The sequence below is a fragment of the Nyctereutes procyonoides genome, unplaced genomic scaffold (genome assembly GCF_905146905.1).
Source record: "Nyctereutes procyonoides isolate TBG_1078 unplaced genomic scaffold, NYPRO_anot_genome, whole genome shotgun sequence".
NCBI classification, from domain to species: Eukaryota; Metazoa; Chordata; class Mammalia; order Carnivora; family Canidae; genus Nyctereutes; species Nyctereutes procyonoides.
Genome location: NW_026575122.1, coordinates 15,248,873 through 15,267,812, shown reverse-complemented (window position 1 = coordinate 15,267,812; position 18,940 = coordinate 15,248,873). Strand labels below are relative to the sequence as shown.

The window sequence follows — 18,940 nt, the reverse complement described above, 5'->3', positions numbered from 1 at the left end:
TGGGTTTAAGTTTTTTTTTATTTATTTATTCATAGAGACAGACAGAGAGAGAGAGAGAGAGAGAGAGAGAGAGAGAGAGAGGCAGAGACACAGGCAGAGGGAGAAGCAGACATCATACCGAGAGCCTGACGTGGGACTCGATCCAGGGTCTCCAGGATCATGCCCTGGGCTGCAGGTGGTGCTAAACCGCTGCGCCACGGGGGCTGCCCCAGTTTTTTTTTTTTTCCTATCATTTTAAACTACATGACTATATTCCTTTAAACTCTTCAATACCAAACAATATATAACCTCATTCCTCAATGTTTCATTATAACTCTCTCATACAATCATCCCTTTACTATTATTAATTTAACTGACACACTACCTCTGCTGACTACAATCACCATTACTTTATACTCCATGACCCTTTCCCAATACCTTAGATATACCTCCAAGGTATACAAATGACCTACAATCTTCACCTTTCAGAAGCGTGCTTAACTGAAACCTGACGCACCACGGAGGGTACAACCATACAACCTCTCTCCTTTTAAAGTTACTAGTTCTTTAACCCTCCACTGGACAAGACAATGAAAAGTAGGGTTGAGATTCTCCTAATTTTGTTTCTGCTTCCAGACCATTTACTCTTCCACCTTTGTGAGAAAGCTCATTATCTTTGGAGGTTCACACAATCAATCCAACCTTACCACCCTGAATCACTGAATCACTCCTTATCAATGTATCTTAACTGACTCCCCTTTACTCACTAAAGAGTCTGGGATCTCAGTCACAATTTTCCATTTCTTCTCATCTATTATAATCTTGCTAAATTTCAGTTTCCGTACAGATGATGTATCTAATGCCTGAAATATGGTTTCTAATACCTAGATCTCCTAAATCCAATTACTTTCAACCTTACCCTACTCACTAGGACTACACCTTAAATCATGAAATTATCTTACCTGAAAAACTGAAAATGTCAACAACCTACTCTAAACATAATTCTTATAGCTTCAAGCTATCTCATCATTCTATTTCTGCAATACCTGCTCTTTCACATCAGAAAGACTTCCAGATACTACTATAGCTCAACTTAGTTTTAACTCACGTATCCCGCTGCTTATAGACATCCACACATATTGCCTCAAAATAAACATGGCCAAAGCATAACTGATTGTCTTTTCCTTAATCCTGCTATGATTGCTGCCCTAGTTGGTAATCCTACCCACATGGTAGAAACTATATCATCTTCAACTCTGCTCCTCCTACATACAATGTTCAATTAATTCAATGCTGCTAATTCTATCTCCTAAAATTTCTTAAGTTTGTTCCTCTTCCCCTTTCCTACCTTCACTAAACTAGCTGAGAACTCCTTTATTACACACAACTGTCAGTATACTTGATCTACTGGATTATAGGTCCATAAGATACAGAAGACTTCCCACATGGCTATCAACACTGTTCACCTTGTAGGAAAGCAGAAGAGAAATCGGCTATGTAGAGAAACAGACAGAAGATAAAACAAAGTTTAAAAAGATAAGGAAAAAATAAGGACTGTATTTTTAATTCTATACATGTATACAATAACATGTATGTATGTATATAAAACTATGCATGTAACTCTACGTATAAAAAAATTTGTAACCAAAAGTAAATTTAGTCTAAGCTGAGGGTATTTGTATATCCTGTTTGCTCTATTCTTTACTATAAATCTTCTTTAAGCACTAAAAAAAAAAAGACCTCTTATTAAATTTAATTACCTTTTTTTAACCTAAGAGCAAGTAATAAGGTCAATATTGTTGTGTATTCTTCTTTTAAGCCTCTATTTTTTAATTTTTTTTTTAGTAATATTGACACTCAACATGGGGCTTGAATTCACAACCCCAAGAGCAAGAGTGGCATGCTTCACTGATCCAGCTAAGTGCCCACCTTAAGCCTCCACTTATTAATCATATTAAGAGAACCGATCAGAGTACATCAGCCAATTATGCAACAACATATCCAATAGTCCCTGTGAAAGAATGGTACTTTGTATAATCCCATCCAAGTCAAATCAATTTGCAAGTGGGGAGGAAACGACACACTATAGCCCCTCTGAAAAATTCAAACTACACATAAAGGCTTGAAGTAAAGAATCCTGTTTAACTTCACTTGACCCATATGACCAGAGAATTCTTTCCCTACATAAACTTAGAATTTGTATTTTGTAGAATATTTTTTGGGAAACAGAGTACATGTTATCAAACAATAATAACTGTAGTACATTAAATATGATCAGTTATTTACTCGACTCAGACTAGACATACTAAACCCTAATAGCTGAGACTTTTACCAGCAGCATTCTACCTCTATGACCTCATAGCTCCATCTTGTCTAATTTTTTGAAGGAGCGGTGTCCTTTGTCTATTACACTCAATTGGCTCAAAAATGCTTAAAAACAAAACACTAAAAATCCTTATTATAATAACCCAAGTCATTTGTAAGAGCCATCAAATGTAATATGCACTCACACATCTTTCCAGCTCTTCTTCCCGGACTTCAGTTATTTATAAGTTTACTACTTTTACCATGTCAAGATTAATAACATACATTTTTCCAATTAAGATCTTTGAACACTGGGGTGCCTGGGTGGCTCAGTCAGTTAAGCGTCTGCCTTTGGCTTAGGTCATGACCCCAGGGTCCTGGGATTGAGCCCCCTGTCCCTCAGGCTCCTTGCTCAGCAGGGAGCCTGCTTCTCCATCTCCCTCTGTACCTCCCCTGCTTGTACAAGGCGCACTTGGCTCTGCATGTTCTCTCTCTCTCTCTCTCAAATAATCCTTTTTTAAAAAACATAAATAAATTTAAAAAAAGAAAGTACCCAAAGCAGAAATACAAATCAAAACCACAATGAGATACCACCTTACACCTTGTCAGAATGGCTAAAATTAACAACTCTGGAAAACAACAGATGTTCAAGAGGATGTGGAGAAAGGAGAACCCTCTTACACTGTTGGTGGGAATGCAAACTGGTGAGCTATTCTGGAAAACAGTATGGAGGTTCCTCAAAAAGTTAAAAGTAGAACTACCCTATAACCCAGCAACTGCACTACTAAGTATTTGTCCCAAGGATAAAAAAATGCTGATTTGAAGGGGCACATGCACCACAATGTTTATAACAGCATATCAACAATAAACAAATTAGGGAAAGACCCCAAATGTCCACTGACTGGTGAATAGATAAACAAGATGTGGTAACACACACAGAAATATTACTTGGTAATTAAAAAGAATGAAATCTTGCCGGGGCACCTGAGTGGCTCAGTGGTTGAGTATCTGCCTTTGGCTCCCTCTGCCTAGGTAAAAAAAAAAAAAAGAAAGAAAGAGAAAGAAAGAGAAAGAAAGAAGAAAGAAAGAAAGAAAGAAAGAAAGAAAGAAAGAAAGAAAGAAAGAAAGAAAAAGAATGAAATCTCGCCATTTGCAACAAAGTGGATGGAACAGAGTGTATTAGGCTAAGCAAAATAGGTCAGTCAGAGAAAAACAAATAATGATTTCACTCATGGAATTTAAGAAACAAAACAGATGAACATAGGGGAAAGGAAGGAAAAAAAAACAGAAGAGCAAACATAAGAGAGTTCATGATAGAGAACTAAGGGTTGCTGGAGGGGAAGTGAGTAGACGGACACAAATGGGTAAATGGGTAATAGGCATTAAAGAGGGCACTTGCTGGGATGAGCACTGGGTGTTGTACATAAATCAAGAATCATTAAATTCTACTCCTGAAACCAATACTACACTATATGTTAACTAACTTGAATTTAATTTAAAAAATAAGTAAACAAAAATAAAGTACCCAAAGCTTATTTCCTGTAGGGATGTGTGTGTGTGTGTGTGTATGTATGTATGTATGTATGTATACATCAGTATGTGTCTGTACACATCAGTGTCTTCCACCCAAACTCATGATCTTTCCTGTGGGGCTCTCCTCCACCTTGAGGAAAGTATCATTATGTTATAAAAATAAATGTCTCTCCCTCACTAACTGACAGAACAAGTAAATAGAAAATCAGCAAGAATTAGAAGAACTCGACATCATTAACCAGTAAGAACTGACACTTAAAGAAGACTCAAGGATGTCTGGATGGCTTAGTCAGTTAAGTGTCTAGTTTCGGCTCAGGTTATGATCCCAGGGTCCTGGAATGGAACCCTGCATAAGATTCTCTGCTTAGCAGGGAGCCTGCTTCTCCCTCTGCCCCTCCACCACTTGTGCTCATCTACTCTTTCTCTCTCAAAGAAATAAAAAATAAAAAATCTTTAAATAAAAAAAAAAGAAGACTCAAACCAACAATGGCAAAATACATATTATTGTCAAGTACCCATGAAATATATGCCAAAACAGACTACATCCTGGGACATTCACACAAACTTCTATAAATTTAAAGGAATCGAAATCATTACACTGGGTTCTCTGACTACAGTAGAATAAAACTAGAAACCAGTAACAGAATGATAAAGATATCAAGAAAAAAATCTCCAAACATTTGGAAACTAAAATATACATTCTAAATTGATGGATCAAAGGGGGATCCCTGGGTGGCTCAGCGGTTTGGTGCCTGCCTTTGGCCCAGAGCGCGATCCTGGAGTCCCGGGATCGAGTCCCACGTCAGGCTCCCGGCATGGAGCCTGCTTCTCCCTCTGCCTGTGTCTCTGCCTCTCTCTCTCTGTGTGTATCATAAATAAATAAATTTTTTAAAAAAATTAAAATAAAATAAAATAATATAAAATAAAATAAAATAAAATAAAATAAAATAAAATAAAATAAAATAAAATAAATAAAAAATAAAATAAAATAAATAAAATAAAATAAAATAAAATAAATAAAAAAATAAAATAAAATAAAATAAAATAAAATAAAATAAAATAATAAAATAAAATAAAATAAAATAAAATAAAATAAAATAAAATAAAATAAAATAAAATAAAATATTGATGGGTCAAAAAGCCAAGTCTCCAGGAAATTAAAAACAAGTATTAAGAACTGAATTAAAATAAAAGAACAAAAGACGTACCTGGCTGGCTCAGTTGGTAGAGCATGAGACTCTTGATCTCAGATCATAAAAATCAAGCCACATTGGGCTTAGAGCCTACTTAAACACATAAATGAATAAAAATACAATGTATCAAAATCTATAGGCCATAGCTAAAGCAATAATGAAAGAGAAACTGACAGTACTAAAAGTATATATTAGAAAAATAGGAGAAGTTTCAAATCAATAATCTAAACTTCCCTTTTAAGACTGTAATAGAAGATGGGGTGCCTGGTGGCTCAGTCAGTTAGGTATCTGACTCTTGATCTCAACTCAGGTCTTGATCTCAGGGTTGTGAGTTCAAGTCTCACACTGGGTTCCACATGAGGCATGGAGCCTACTTAAAAAATAAGAAAAAAATAACCTAATAGAAGATTAAAATACATCTAAAGCAAGCAGAAGGAAGAAAATAATAAATACAAGAGAAGTTAATGAAACTGAAAGAAAAAAATAGAAAAAAAATCAATGAAATAAAGAACTAGTTTTTTGAAAAAAATCATTAAAATTGAGAAAATTTAGGAGAACTGAAAAATAACATGGAAAAAAGGCACAAATTACCAGCATCAGAAATGAAATGGGAAATATCACAACAGATCCTACAGATGAATAACTGAATACTACAAACAACTTACAACAGATAATTTAACAATACAGATAAGCCAATTCCTCAAAAACCACAAGCTACCACACTTACTCAATATGAAATAGATGATTTAAATATTGCTATAAATGAAACGCCGGGACACCTGCACCCCGATGTTTCTAGCAGCCATGTCCACAATAGCCAAACTGTGGAAGGAGCCTCGGTGTCCATCGAAAGATGAATGGATAAAGAAGATGTGGTTTATGTATACAATGGAATATTACTCAGCCATTAGAAATGACAAATACCCACCATTTGCTTCAACGTGGATGGAACTGGAGGGTATTATGCTGAGTGAAGTAAGTCAATCGGAGAAGGACAGTGTATGTTCTCATTCATTTGGGGAATATGAATAATAGTGAAAGGGAATATAAGGGAAGGGAGAAGAAATGTGTGGGAAATATCAGAAAGGGAGACAGAACATAAAGACTTCTAACTCTGGGAAATGAACTAGGGGTGGTGGAGGGGGAGGAGGGCGGGGGTGGGGGTGAATGGGTGACGGGCACTGAGGGGGACACTTGACGGGATGAGCACTGGGTGTTATTCTGTATGTTGGTAAATTGAACACTAATAAAAATTAATTTATAAAAAAATAAAAAATAAAAAAATAAATATTGCTATAACTATTACAGAAATTAAATTCATAATTTTAAAACTCTCAAAAAATAATTCTCAGGGTTCATATTGTTTTACTACAGAATTCTATCAAATCTTTAAAATTAACACTAATTTTACAGTCCTCAATTCATTTCATAAAGCTACTATAACTGATACTAAACCAAAGACAGTAAAACAAATATACTATATACCAATATCCCTTATGAATATAAATGCAAAAATCTTTTAAATAACAGCAGATAGAATTCAATAATACGTAAGAACTAAATGCCATGACAAAATGGATTTTATTCCAGGGATACAATGTTATTTCAGTATCCAAAAACCAATCAATGTAACCCACCATATTCACAGGCTAAAGGAGAAAAAACACATGATAATATCAATTGATCAAAAAAAAAAAAAAAGCATTTGACCAAAATTCAACACCAACTCAAAAAAAAAAAAAAAAAAAAAAAAAACACCTCTCAAAAGAATAGGAGAGGGAAACTTCTTAAAGTTTATAAAGAGTATCTACATAAAATACACAACATAATAATTTACAATAGAAAACTGAATGCTTTACCCTTAAATCAGGAATGTAAACTCTCACCACTCCTGACACAGCACTGGAAGTTCCAACCAACTCCATAATCGGCAGGAAGAGAAAATTCATGTAGATTAGGAAGGAAGAAACAAACTGCCTCTATTTACAAGTAACATGATTATATAGAAATCCAAAGACATTTAACAAAAAACCTTCTAGAACTAATAACTGAGTTCAGCAAGATCACAGGTTAGAACCTATAAAAAAAATCAGTCATTAAAAAAATCATCTGTATTCATTTCTATTTACTAACAGTTAATATGTGGACAATGAAATTAAAAATACAGTATTATTTATAATCACTTAAAAACCTTTGAAATACTTAGATGTATTTCTACCAAATCTACCAAAACATGTGCAGGACTTGGATGCTGAAAACAACAAAATGATGATTTAAAAAACTAAAAGAAAACCTAAATAAATGTAGAGACATAATGTGTTCATCATATAGATACCAATTCTCCCCAAACTGAGAGACAGATAGAATACAACTATTAGAAACTCAGCAAGATTTTTGCATATATAGAAAGATTATTCTAAAATTGATATTGAAAAGCAAAGGAACTAGGATAGCAAAAACAATCTTGAAAAAAATAAAGTGGGAAAATCAGTTTACCCAATTTCAAGACCTATATTGCTACAGTAGCTAACACTATGAGGTAGTACCAGAGAAACAGACACATAAATCAATACAACAGGATAGAGAACCCAAGTAGACCAACACAGATATGCTCAACTGAGTTCTAACAATGGTACAAAAGCAATTCAATGGAGGAATTTCAATAAAGAGTGCTAGAGTAATCAGATATCCATAAATGAACAAATGAACCATCACCTAAGTAGCATACCTTACACAAAAAACAAATATAAATTGTAGATTTAAAGGTAAAAAATAAAACTTTTAGAAAAAAACACAGGAGAAAATCTTCAGGATTTTAAACTAGGCAAAGCATCCTTACACTTGACATCAAAACCAAAGTCCATAAAAGGAAAAACCAATAAATCAGACTTTATCAAACCTTTGATTTCCAAAAGATCCTGATAAGAGGATGAAATGACAAGCTAAAAACTAGAAGAAAATTTTTTAAAGTACATATATGACAAAGGACAATATCCAAATTAAATAAAGAACTCTCAATTTTTAACTGCCAAAAAAATCTAATCAGATTAGAATAAAATATCCATATGTCAAAAGGCAACACAAGTTTTACCTAAAACACATACAAGTAAACACATGAAAATACATTCAATGTCATTAACTATTAGAGAAATGCAAAATAAAACCACAATGTCATTAGACACACAATACAAAATAGATACACATCTATCATAATGTCCAAAATTTAAAAAGTGACAAAACCAAATACTAGCAAGGATGCTGAGAAACTGAATCACTCATATGTTGCTGGTAGGAATCTAGGATGGCAGAGTCACTGTGGAAAAAAGAGTAGCAGTTTCTCTAAAAAAGACTAAATAAAAAACTACTCTACCTTCTGACAAATACACATCTTGCATTTCCCCAAAAAATGAAAACTTATTCACACAAAAATCTGTACCCAAATGTTTACAGCAACTTAATTCATCATAGCCAAAATAAAGGAGAACAAATCAGATGTCCTATAAAGAGGTACATAACTGGTATATTCACACCATGGAATACTACTCAACAATAAAAAGGAAAAAAAAAACATTGATAATACAATCTAGATGAATCTCCAGAGAACTGTGCTGAAAACACAAGAAATAAAAATAGTAAATTATTCCATTTATATAATATTCTTGAACAGACAAAATTATATAACTAGAAAACTGGTGTTTACCAAGAGTTAAAGAAAAGTACAGCAGGAGGAAAACAGATGTGACTATAAAAGGACAACAGGACAGATCTTTATGTGATGGAAATCAATGTACATTGATTGTATTGATGTTAATATTGTACTATAATTATGTAAGATTTTCCCACTGGGGAAAAGACCATAAAGGGTACAAGGGATCTCTCTATATTATTTCTTACAACTACATATGAATCTACAATTATCTCAAAATAAAAAGTTCAATTAAAAAAAGTAAGTAACTCATGTAAGGTGTAACATAGGATTAATTGTTTCCATTGAAATGAAAAATATATTAACCTAGATGAAGCTCTCACTGGCAGGAAAGGAGAGACAAACTAAAGAGCAAAAAAACTGAAGAAACTGGTGAGCACTAACTCTGAAGCCATGTAAGACGTACAGTCCCAGTTTCTTTAACAAAACAAAAAAGAACATGTGTATGTTTAATCACTTGTCCTACATCTAAAAAATGTTTGCCATATAATATACCAAAAGATGATTAAGCATGTATTAATATCACACAGAGTTTAACTATATATCCTATTGACTCAGATCAAATACTAACATTATAGAATATGCAAATTTGAACCTTCAAACAGGAAATGAAATTTTCTAAATCCATTATATAACTTCAGATTCATGTGTGCACTGAAAGCTAATAAATCATTTAAACCCTCATACATAGAACCTTTTTAAATTTGCATTTATCCACAGTAAATACTGCCATGTTCTTTAATAGCTTGCTAGTTCAATCTAGCAAACTAGTGATTTATAGGAATGACATATTTTAAAAATCAGAAATCTGTCACTATGTGACAACCAGTCCAAAGTCCACTGAACTTACATTACTCAAAATCAACACATCATAGGATACAATATAGCAAAATGTCAAGCATTCAATAATCTAATCAATTACTTCAGTATTTGAGTCTGATTATATGTAAAACTGTTTAAAACTATAACATCACATATACTTTAAGACCCTTATTAATCTAATAAGCCAGCTCTATTATGTTACCATTCTCTCAATGTTTTCAAGCTTTTTAAAAAGACAAGTACCATGATTTCATTTATATGTGGAATCTAAACAACAAAACAAATGAATAAAAAACAGAAACAGACTCATAGAACAAACTGGTGGTTGCAAGGGGAGGGAGTTGGGGGAAATAGGTGAAGGAAATTAAAAGGTACAAACTTCCATATATAAAATAAATAAGCCACAGGGATGAAAAGTACAGCATAGTGGAATAAAGTCAATAATACTGTAATAATGTTGTATGGTGACAGAAAGTAACTATACTTTTTTTTTTTTTAGATTTTACTTATTTATTCATGAGAGACAGAGACAGAGAGAGAGAGAGAAAGAGGCACAGACAGACACAGGCAGAGGAAGAACCAGGCCCCATGCAGGGAGCCTGATGTGGGACTCAATCCCAGGCCTCCAGGATCAGGCCCTGGGCTGAAGGTGGCGCTAAACCGCTGAGCCACCCGGGCTGCCCAAGAGTAACTATACTTTTCTGTTGAGTCCTGCATTATATATAAAACTGACAAATCACTATGCTGTACAACCTAAAACAAAACTCTGTACATCAACTGTACTTCCATAACAAAAGTTTTAAAGAAAATACTTTTATAATTTGAAGTCCTTTATAACTACAAGTTGTATTTTGAAGCATAGCAAAATTTACAATATGTAAAAGAAATATTCACATTACTTTTTTCCACAAAAGATGAACTTTTAAATCTTTCTAATAATTTCATACCAATATTCTTAAGTAGGAAGATTCATCAGGGGCACCACCTAGATGGCTCAGCTGTTGAGCTTCAGAGTCTTGGTTTTGGCTCAGACCATGATCTAGGTCTTGAGATTGGGCCCCAAGTCATGCTCCAGGGTCAGTGGGAAGTCAACTTGAAGATTCTCTCCCTCTGTCCCTCCTCCAACTTGCACGTGCATACAAAAAATCAGATATGAAAACATCATCAGAATCATCAGATATCCTCCTGGCAATGAGGTTACAGTACTTCACAGCCAGGCCATAGAGAGGACACTTAACTCAGGCACATATGGTTCTCCAGTCTCCTGATCAGAGTGATTAATCCAGGGGTGAAAATGTGACTAACTCAGGCCAATCAAAATAATTACCAAAAAAATTTTTTTCACTAAGGAGGGCACTTGATGGGATGAGCACTGCTTGTTATACTATATGCTGGCAAACTGAATCTAAATTAAAGAAATATTTTAAAAAGCAAAAAAAAAAAAAAAAGAAAAGAAAAATTTTAAGAGAGGGAGGAGGAGGGTGGGGAAGGGGCAGAGGAAGAGAAAAACAATCTTAAGCAGGCTCCACGCCGGGCCTCAGCATGGCTCAGTGCTCAATCTCATGACCTGAGCAGAAAAAAAAGAGTTGGACACTTAAGCCACTAAGCCACCCAGGCACCCCAAGATTTTTTTTAATCGGGACATGAAAAGATGGGCCTTTGCACTTTGGGGTCAAAAGCTGTAGAGATATTTAAATTGGCAGCTTCCAACAGACATCTTCCCTGCCATGTATACAGAGAAAGTCCCTGCACCATGACTGAAGAAAGAATATTCTGGTGGCATCAACTCCACAGTTCTAGCACCTGGTTCCTGAGCCCCCCTGGTTCTCACAGCTACATTAAATGATCTATTCTGGTTAACAGTGAAAAGCTGAAAGCTTTTCCTCTAAAATCAGGAACAAGACAAGGATATCAGCTCTTGTCACTTTTAAAAAATATCAGAAGGCCTAACCAGAACAATTAGGCATATACATAAATAGAAGGCATCCAAGTTGGAAAGGAAAAACTAATCTATTAGATGACAGAATCCTACAGAAAATACCATAGACTCCACCAAAAACTGTTAAAACTAATAAATGAATTTGTTACAGTTGCAAGAAATGAAATCAATATTCAAAAAAATAAGTTGCATTTCTAAATACTGACAAAGAGCTATCTTAAAAAGACATTAAATAAGCAATTTCATTCATAATAGTAAGAAAAAGTATAAAAAAATTAAGAGTAAATTTAACCAAGAAGGTAAAAGATCTATACAATGAAAAACATAAAATACTGATGAAAGAAATCAAGGGTGCAAATGAATGGAAAGACATCCTAAATTCATTGCTTGGAAGAATTAACATTATACGCAATTGATGTTATAGTCCCACTTCTTTATTTTTTCTTTCGTTGCCTATGCTTTCAGTGTTAGATCCAAAATATCATCGCTGAGACCATTATATCAAGGAGTTTTCCTTGAAAATATACACTTAAAAAGAGGAAAAACATGCAGATATTTTCTAATTGCCAAAAAAAAAAAAAACTAAAGAAAATTTGGAAAGACATATGAGGTGCCAATAATAGTTATTTTTCAGGTTTTCTTTAGCAGTGGCTGAATTAAATTGGGGGAAGATGATTTGGCAGGGAAACAGTGTACTGAAACCACAGGGGACAGAGGTAGGGGAGAAACGTCATTGTATTCAATTTTTTTGAACTCAAGTATTATCTATAAAATATTAAAGACTAAAAAAATGGTCATTATATTTGATGGCCCAGGAAATACTAGAAAAATACCATCCCACAGATTACTAAATGCTGGCTCAGATACTACAGCCAACTAACATGTTGGTATCAAGAAAGATGATCTTTAAGGGGCAACTGAGTGGTGCAGTCAGTTGAGCATATGACTCTTGGTTTCAGCTCAGGTAGTGCCCTCGGGTCCTGAAATTGAGCCGCAATGCCGGATTTGGGGCTCAGCATGGAGTCTGCTTGGGACTCTCCCTCTCCCTTTGCCCCTCTCTCTCTCTCTAAAATAAATAAATCTTAAAAAAAAAAAGATGATCTTTAATATATGACCCACCCTCATTTTCTTTTTCTGTCTCCGTATTATGTGGAATGTTTTACTTCCAAAGAAAGAGAAAAACAAAGTGCAGATTGTGGAGGAAGCTTGGAAGGGAAGGAGAATTTAATGCATCAGCTCTACTTACAAAACAAATGTACTAAAAGCAAAATATCCAAGTGATAGTTTTATAGCTTACTTTCCTATGTACTAAGCCTTTCCTGCTTGCTCTTATGTTGATATTTCAGTCTTAATCATTCATATTGACTAAATGGCAAATCAAGATTTTTCCATATAGTTTAACATATTATAAAACCAGAAAGGTAAACAGCACTAGAAGTTGAAGTATTTAACAAGTGTTAACAAATTTTCCCAACCAAAAGCATACTAAAGGCAATAAACCTGTATTTCCCAAGACATCTACTACTGTATTTTCTAACAGCAAACAGAAAGTACAAAGAATAGGGTTAAAATGATATGGCTTTGGTGAGAATTAATATTTAAATGACTTCCTCAGTATCTTGCCATCAGAAATGCCAGGCTGAGGCCAGAGACAAGCTCATGGCCTTGAAATCTAAACATCACAGAAATATAAGCCTTCATCTAGTTGTTATTTAAGATCTACTATTCACTTGTAACACTAAAATATCAACCACATACTGATTTTTAATAAAAGCCTAATTTAATTTGGATGAATAGGTGTTAAAGTTAGTAATACATTATGTACATGAAAAAAATTCTCTCACCAAAAAAGAACTCCAATTTAGTTCAAAATTCATATCAAGATTCTCAAGAGCATTTTAACCATGTAATAACCCCTGTAAAAAAAATCATCATAACTCTTCATCATTTACAGAATATATTTCCAATCACTTGGCCTGGCCTGCAACATCTCAAAAAGCCTCACCCATTTTGTTCCCATACAATGTTACTAGTCAATCCAGTCCAGACTACTTAGTTATAACAAGAAGAAGCTTTAAATTTCTACTTCCTTGCCTTTGCTTTCCCTTCCTAAAATTCAATTCTCACCTCTAAAAAAAAAGATGTTTCCAGATAAAACCAAAAAGAAAGTAATGTTTCCCCACTCTGAACTGTTAAAGCCTTGATACTTGTTAAACTCTCAACTGACTTGACACAGTCCTGGTAGGGATGTCAATAGTGGTGCCTAATTTCAGAGTGGCATGAGACACAGGTTAGACAATCATAGTATCACATACCATCAGACATACTATTTCAGTGGTAGGGTGGTGATGTAAGGCAGGCCAATCGAGTTCTGCAAGGGTCTGAGCTTCTTTATGTTATCTCTGAACAATTCTTCTTTCTTCCTCATCCAAACTATGCCCATTTCCCCCAACTCAATATGACACAAATTTGATAAAGTTCAATATTTCCAACAGGAGGAGTATCTGGCACAAGGGTGACAATCCAGAAATATACTTAGTTCCTCATAACTTACTAAAATCTATAGTTAAAGATAGTCAAAGAACTAGCAGAATGCTTTTAGTTTAGGGGCACCTTGGTGGCATAGTTGGTTAAGTGTTAGACTCCTGGTACTGGCTCAGGTTGTGATCTCAGGGTTGTAAGACCAGAGACCTCACTCACCCCTCTGCCTGCACTGCATTCCGTGCGGCATCTGCTTAAGACTCTCCCTCTCCCTCTGCCAGACCCCAACCCCACACCAATCCCACATACTGGAGGGAGGGAGGGAAAAAGAGAACAAGCAGGAGGAGCAGAAGGTGAGGGAAAGAGAATCTCAAGCAAACTCCCAGCTGAGCACGGAGTCTGAGACAGGGCTCGATCTCAAGAACTCTGGGATCACAACCTGAGCCAAAACCAAGAGTCTCATGCTTAACCAACTGTGCCACCCAGGCACCCCAAAAAATAAATCTTAAAAAAAAAGGAAAGCATTCAGTTTAGAGTACCTACATGACAAAATACCATTCTCTTCCTAATTATAAAATAAGCCAAAATTTATTTAGCAAACAGCTGCAGCAACTGAAAAATTAAGAGCTCTAATTTCATCTACCATTTCACAGGTGTTACTGGACTGGCCCAAAGAGTAATGGGGAAAGAATATAGATGTTATAAAAAAACAAATCAATATACTAAAGGTTAGTCCACAAACAGACTGGAAAGAATATATAAATGTGATTAAGTTAGGATGAAAACAGATTTATACCATGTTGGCATAGTGTACCTTTGTACCATTATAATTACTGACAAAATAATTAGAAGTTTACAGCACAACATATGTATAGATTCTCTTATAAGCATCTTATAAAACGTCAATACTACAAAAATGAAACAAATCAGCACCACCTCATGGGCATTTGAAATATTATGTATACAACCAGCCTGTCCAATAGCTTTTAAAAAAAAAAGGCTACTTAGTAACACTTGATTATAAAACTTCCTTTTAAAACTTCAGATTTTGTACACATATTCTAAAAAGTTAGCCAATGGGGATGCCTGGATGGCTTAGTGGTTGAGTGTCTGCCTTTGGCTCAGCCCGTGATCCTGGGGTCCTGGGATCGAGTCTCACATCAGGCTCCCCACAGGGAGCCTGCTTCTCCCTCTGCCTGTGACTCTGCCTCTCTGTGTCTCTCATGAATAAATAAATAAAATCTTTAAAAAAATAAAAAGTAGCCAATGGTTTAAATAAAAATATATTTAAGTCAGTGTTCAAATAGCTTCAATAAATATTAGGATGGGGCTAAAAAGTGATTATCCATGAGAAATATAAACACTGTAGAAGAGTTAAATAGAAGAAAAGACTCAAACTGGAGAAAAAATAAAATATTTCACTACTTGGGACGCCTGGATGGCTCAGCTGTTAAGCATCTGCCTTCAGCTCAGGTCCTGATCCCGGGATCCAGGATTGAGTCCCACAACAGGCTCCTTGCGGGGAGCCTGCTTCTCCCTGTCTGTCTGTCTGTCTCTCTCTCTCTCTCTCTCTCTCTCTCTCTCTCTCTCCCCCCCCCATGAATAAATAAAAAATACTTTTTAAAAATATGTCACTATTTAACAAAGTGAACCAAATTCGGTAACTCTGAATGTAAGGATAAAATTATCCTTCCTTTTACTTAATGACAAATTTCCTGTTTTAAAAAAAAGCCAGAAGAAATACAAAAAAGAAAAAAATCCCATTTCCTCTAACATTGCATGTTTACAAATAAAAAGCTTTCCTGTTCAAAGAAAACAAGTACTTTATGAAGAAAGCAATTTTCTCTAGCTTCTTTGGCTCATGTAAAATAAAAGTTCATTTTCTAAAAGCAATCCAGTGAAAGATACTAATTTGACTAGCTGAGACCAAACAATGCAGTAATTTCCTACTTGAAATTTCATCCAATAGCAATACACCCTCACTGAAGTGCTTCAGTGTCACATTCTCTCTTGGTTCACATTACATGGCCTCACTTTCTGTAAATTAATAGTTTGAACAAGTATCTTTTTATAATGTTAAATGCGGCAAACTCAGAGGACAAAAATTGTAATTTAAAAAAGTGTATCAACAATTGATCTTGTTATCAAGACTAATCATTTTGTTCTACATTAATACTTCAAAAGAAGCAAAATGTATAAAATCAATACTTTTTATAATATAGCATAAAAACTTCTAATAATTCTGTTCTCATAGCTATGTGATGAAACACAAGATAAAAAGATGTCTGAATGAAAATTTGCATCAATCTTTTGCCAAGTAAGCTATTAATCAATTCCCTTTAAAGAAACCAATTTACCATTCTGAAACGTGGAAACCAAGTAAAGGATCAGGCATTTATCCTCTTTTCCTAGAGTGGAGATAACCCAACTGTTGATTTTATAAAGTTCCTCATTATAGAAAATTCTAGCTAATGAACGCAGAAAATGAAAGATCTAAAACACCATCATTTGGAACCCCTGATGTAATAATGGATTTAAGGAATGGTTATTAATGACTGCTGAAGTGATTCAGTGAAAGGTAAAGGTTCAAGGGAACTTCTAAACAGATAGCTCAAACTAACAAGACATAAACCCACTGGATTACTCATCTCACACCCACTGATCTTAATATCACAGAAAAAGACACACCATACTTCATGTGTTGCTCCCTGGTGGGATATAATATCAAGCACAAAGCCTGCCTATAAAGGATTTTCACAACAAAAAAGTTGAATCTGAATCTAATCAAGCCATGGTCAGTTTACAGAAAATAATTCAGACTGTGGAAAATTCTACAGAAAAAAACAATTACCTAATTTTATAGGAAAAAAAAAAAGGATGGCAAGAAAAAAGGGAGGTGAGAATATACAGATTGAAAAATATATAAAAGATACATATACCAAATAACCTGTATACTTTATATGTTTTATGATTCAAATAAAGCAACTATGTTTAAAAAAAATAGAACATGAGGGAATTATGAACATAGAATATTAACTACATTTAGGAATTGTTATGAATTGTTTTTAAGAATGATAATGGTACTGTGGTTTGATTATTTTTAATAGTCTATCATTTAAAGATAAACACTAAATTATTTGCAAATTAAAAAGGGGAGAAAAGAGGTGCCTGGCTGGCTCAGTCAGTAGGGCATGCGATTCTTGATCTCACGGTTGTGAGTTCAAGCCCCACATTGGATGTAAAGGTTACTTAAAAATTTCTTTAAAAAGAAATTAAAAAGGGAAAAGTCCTGCATTATTGAACTGGATATGATTATACATGTTTTAATTAGGACATTTAGACATTAAAACCAGATAATGAAATCAACTAAAGCCCTTGTATTTATCATTTTTAAGTTAACATAAAAGGGATTTGTTATCCATACAATCCTCTAAAATTAATTTTAAAACTTCATTATCTAAAATGAGAGTACAAACTATATTTATACTGCCCACACAGAAATTTGACAACTTCGACCCATCTTCAATAGCTCTTAAAATTAACCAGAAATGCTTTAAGCATCAGCAATGTAGAAAAGCAGAATACAAAATGGATAACTCCAAACTAACAGATCACTCCATATTAATCTATTAACAAGCATTAATCAAGCAGCAACAATGAACAACATCAAATATAAGATGCACTCATTGGCTAGAGATATTATTCATGTTCAGTGGGCAAAATTAACAATGAGATAAATGCAAAGTACTACCAAGAAAACTTCATAGAACCAAAAGCATACACCTTACTGCTCATAATAAAGCAGTAGCATGAATTTTAAGTGTCTTGAGTACCAGCCTGAAAAAGCTGAAAACAACTATGTATTCATCTTCCTGAATGTAATAGATGATCAAAATGTATATATGTATACAATGGTACAATAATATTGATATTCCACTATGCAAGTAGGTATTAATACAAACAACCCTTCTGGAATGAAATGTCGCTATAAAAGCCTCTGAAGCCTTAATGAAACATTCATACCACTTGATCTAGCAACTGAACCTCTAAAAATCTAACCTAATAAGCCAAAATATTTAAAGCACTTTATATAGCACCACTGCACCATCTACCCCTATATTTTCCTTCATCTTCTCATTAATCCTAAGCCAGATATATGTGTTACATATCATGATAAAGAAACCCAACTCCTACAGGATACTCACCATCAAGTTCAGAAACAAACAAGCCCTGACATAGGTTTTAGTCTGTCCTTGTGGGTGCCAGCTTGTACTTCATGGGCTCCAGCTTATTCTTGCTCTCTAACACTTTATATCCATCTTCCCTTCCTGACCCTTGCCTCATGAACTTCAAACTCCAGAATCAGACGTAAGGACAGCCTTATAGAGACTGTTAAACCAGCTCCTGCAATTATGTACAGTAAAATCTCTTCAACAAATCCACACCTTGAAGGTATTTGGGGGTGAAGCTTTTGTCTAGTGGCATGAACCTCAAGAAGATCAATGGGAAATCCACAAAGTTATTTTAAAAGGTTTATGTGTAGCAGAAACACTGCCAGGCTGGATTGAGAAAACTAGCGACCAGACAGATGAGGAAAAACCTTCAGGCCTCCAGATTTCTACTGGCAGGAAGCAAGCCGAAACTTCTGCTCAGCTATCTAGATATGCCATCTCTCTGTAAAAGGGAACTTGATTCAGATGGCACAACAAAGAACTTACAGCGCAAACCAAGAACCAAGGAAAATTATTCTAAGAGAGAAACCAAACCAAGGAACAACAATCACCCAGCTGGATTTCAGAACTACTATAGACAAGTGGGTCCCTTGTGTGCTCCATTCTTTTTAAAACAGGAACATGTATGACAGTTATTTTGCAATGGACCAATGCTACTACACCATTATACGTTGGAATAAGGGGCAGATAATTCATCTCTAGTTTTACCCATCTAAAGAGGTACAGGAGGGGCACCTGGTCAGCTCAGCCG

At 34.7% G+C, this 18,940-nt stretch overlaps 1 protein-coding gene across 7 annotated transcripts in view; it reads right to left on the bottom strand.

The window, feature by feature from the left end:
* Positions 1-18,940, bottom strand: part of LRBA (LPS responsive beige-like anchor protein) — a 732,259-nt gene that overhangs the window by 668,018 nt on the left and 45,301 nt on the right. The gene's annotated exons all lie outside the window — the stretch shown is intronic.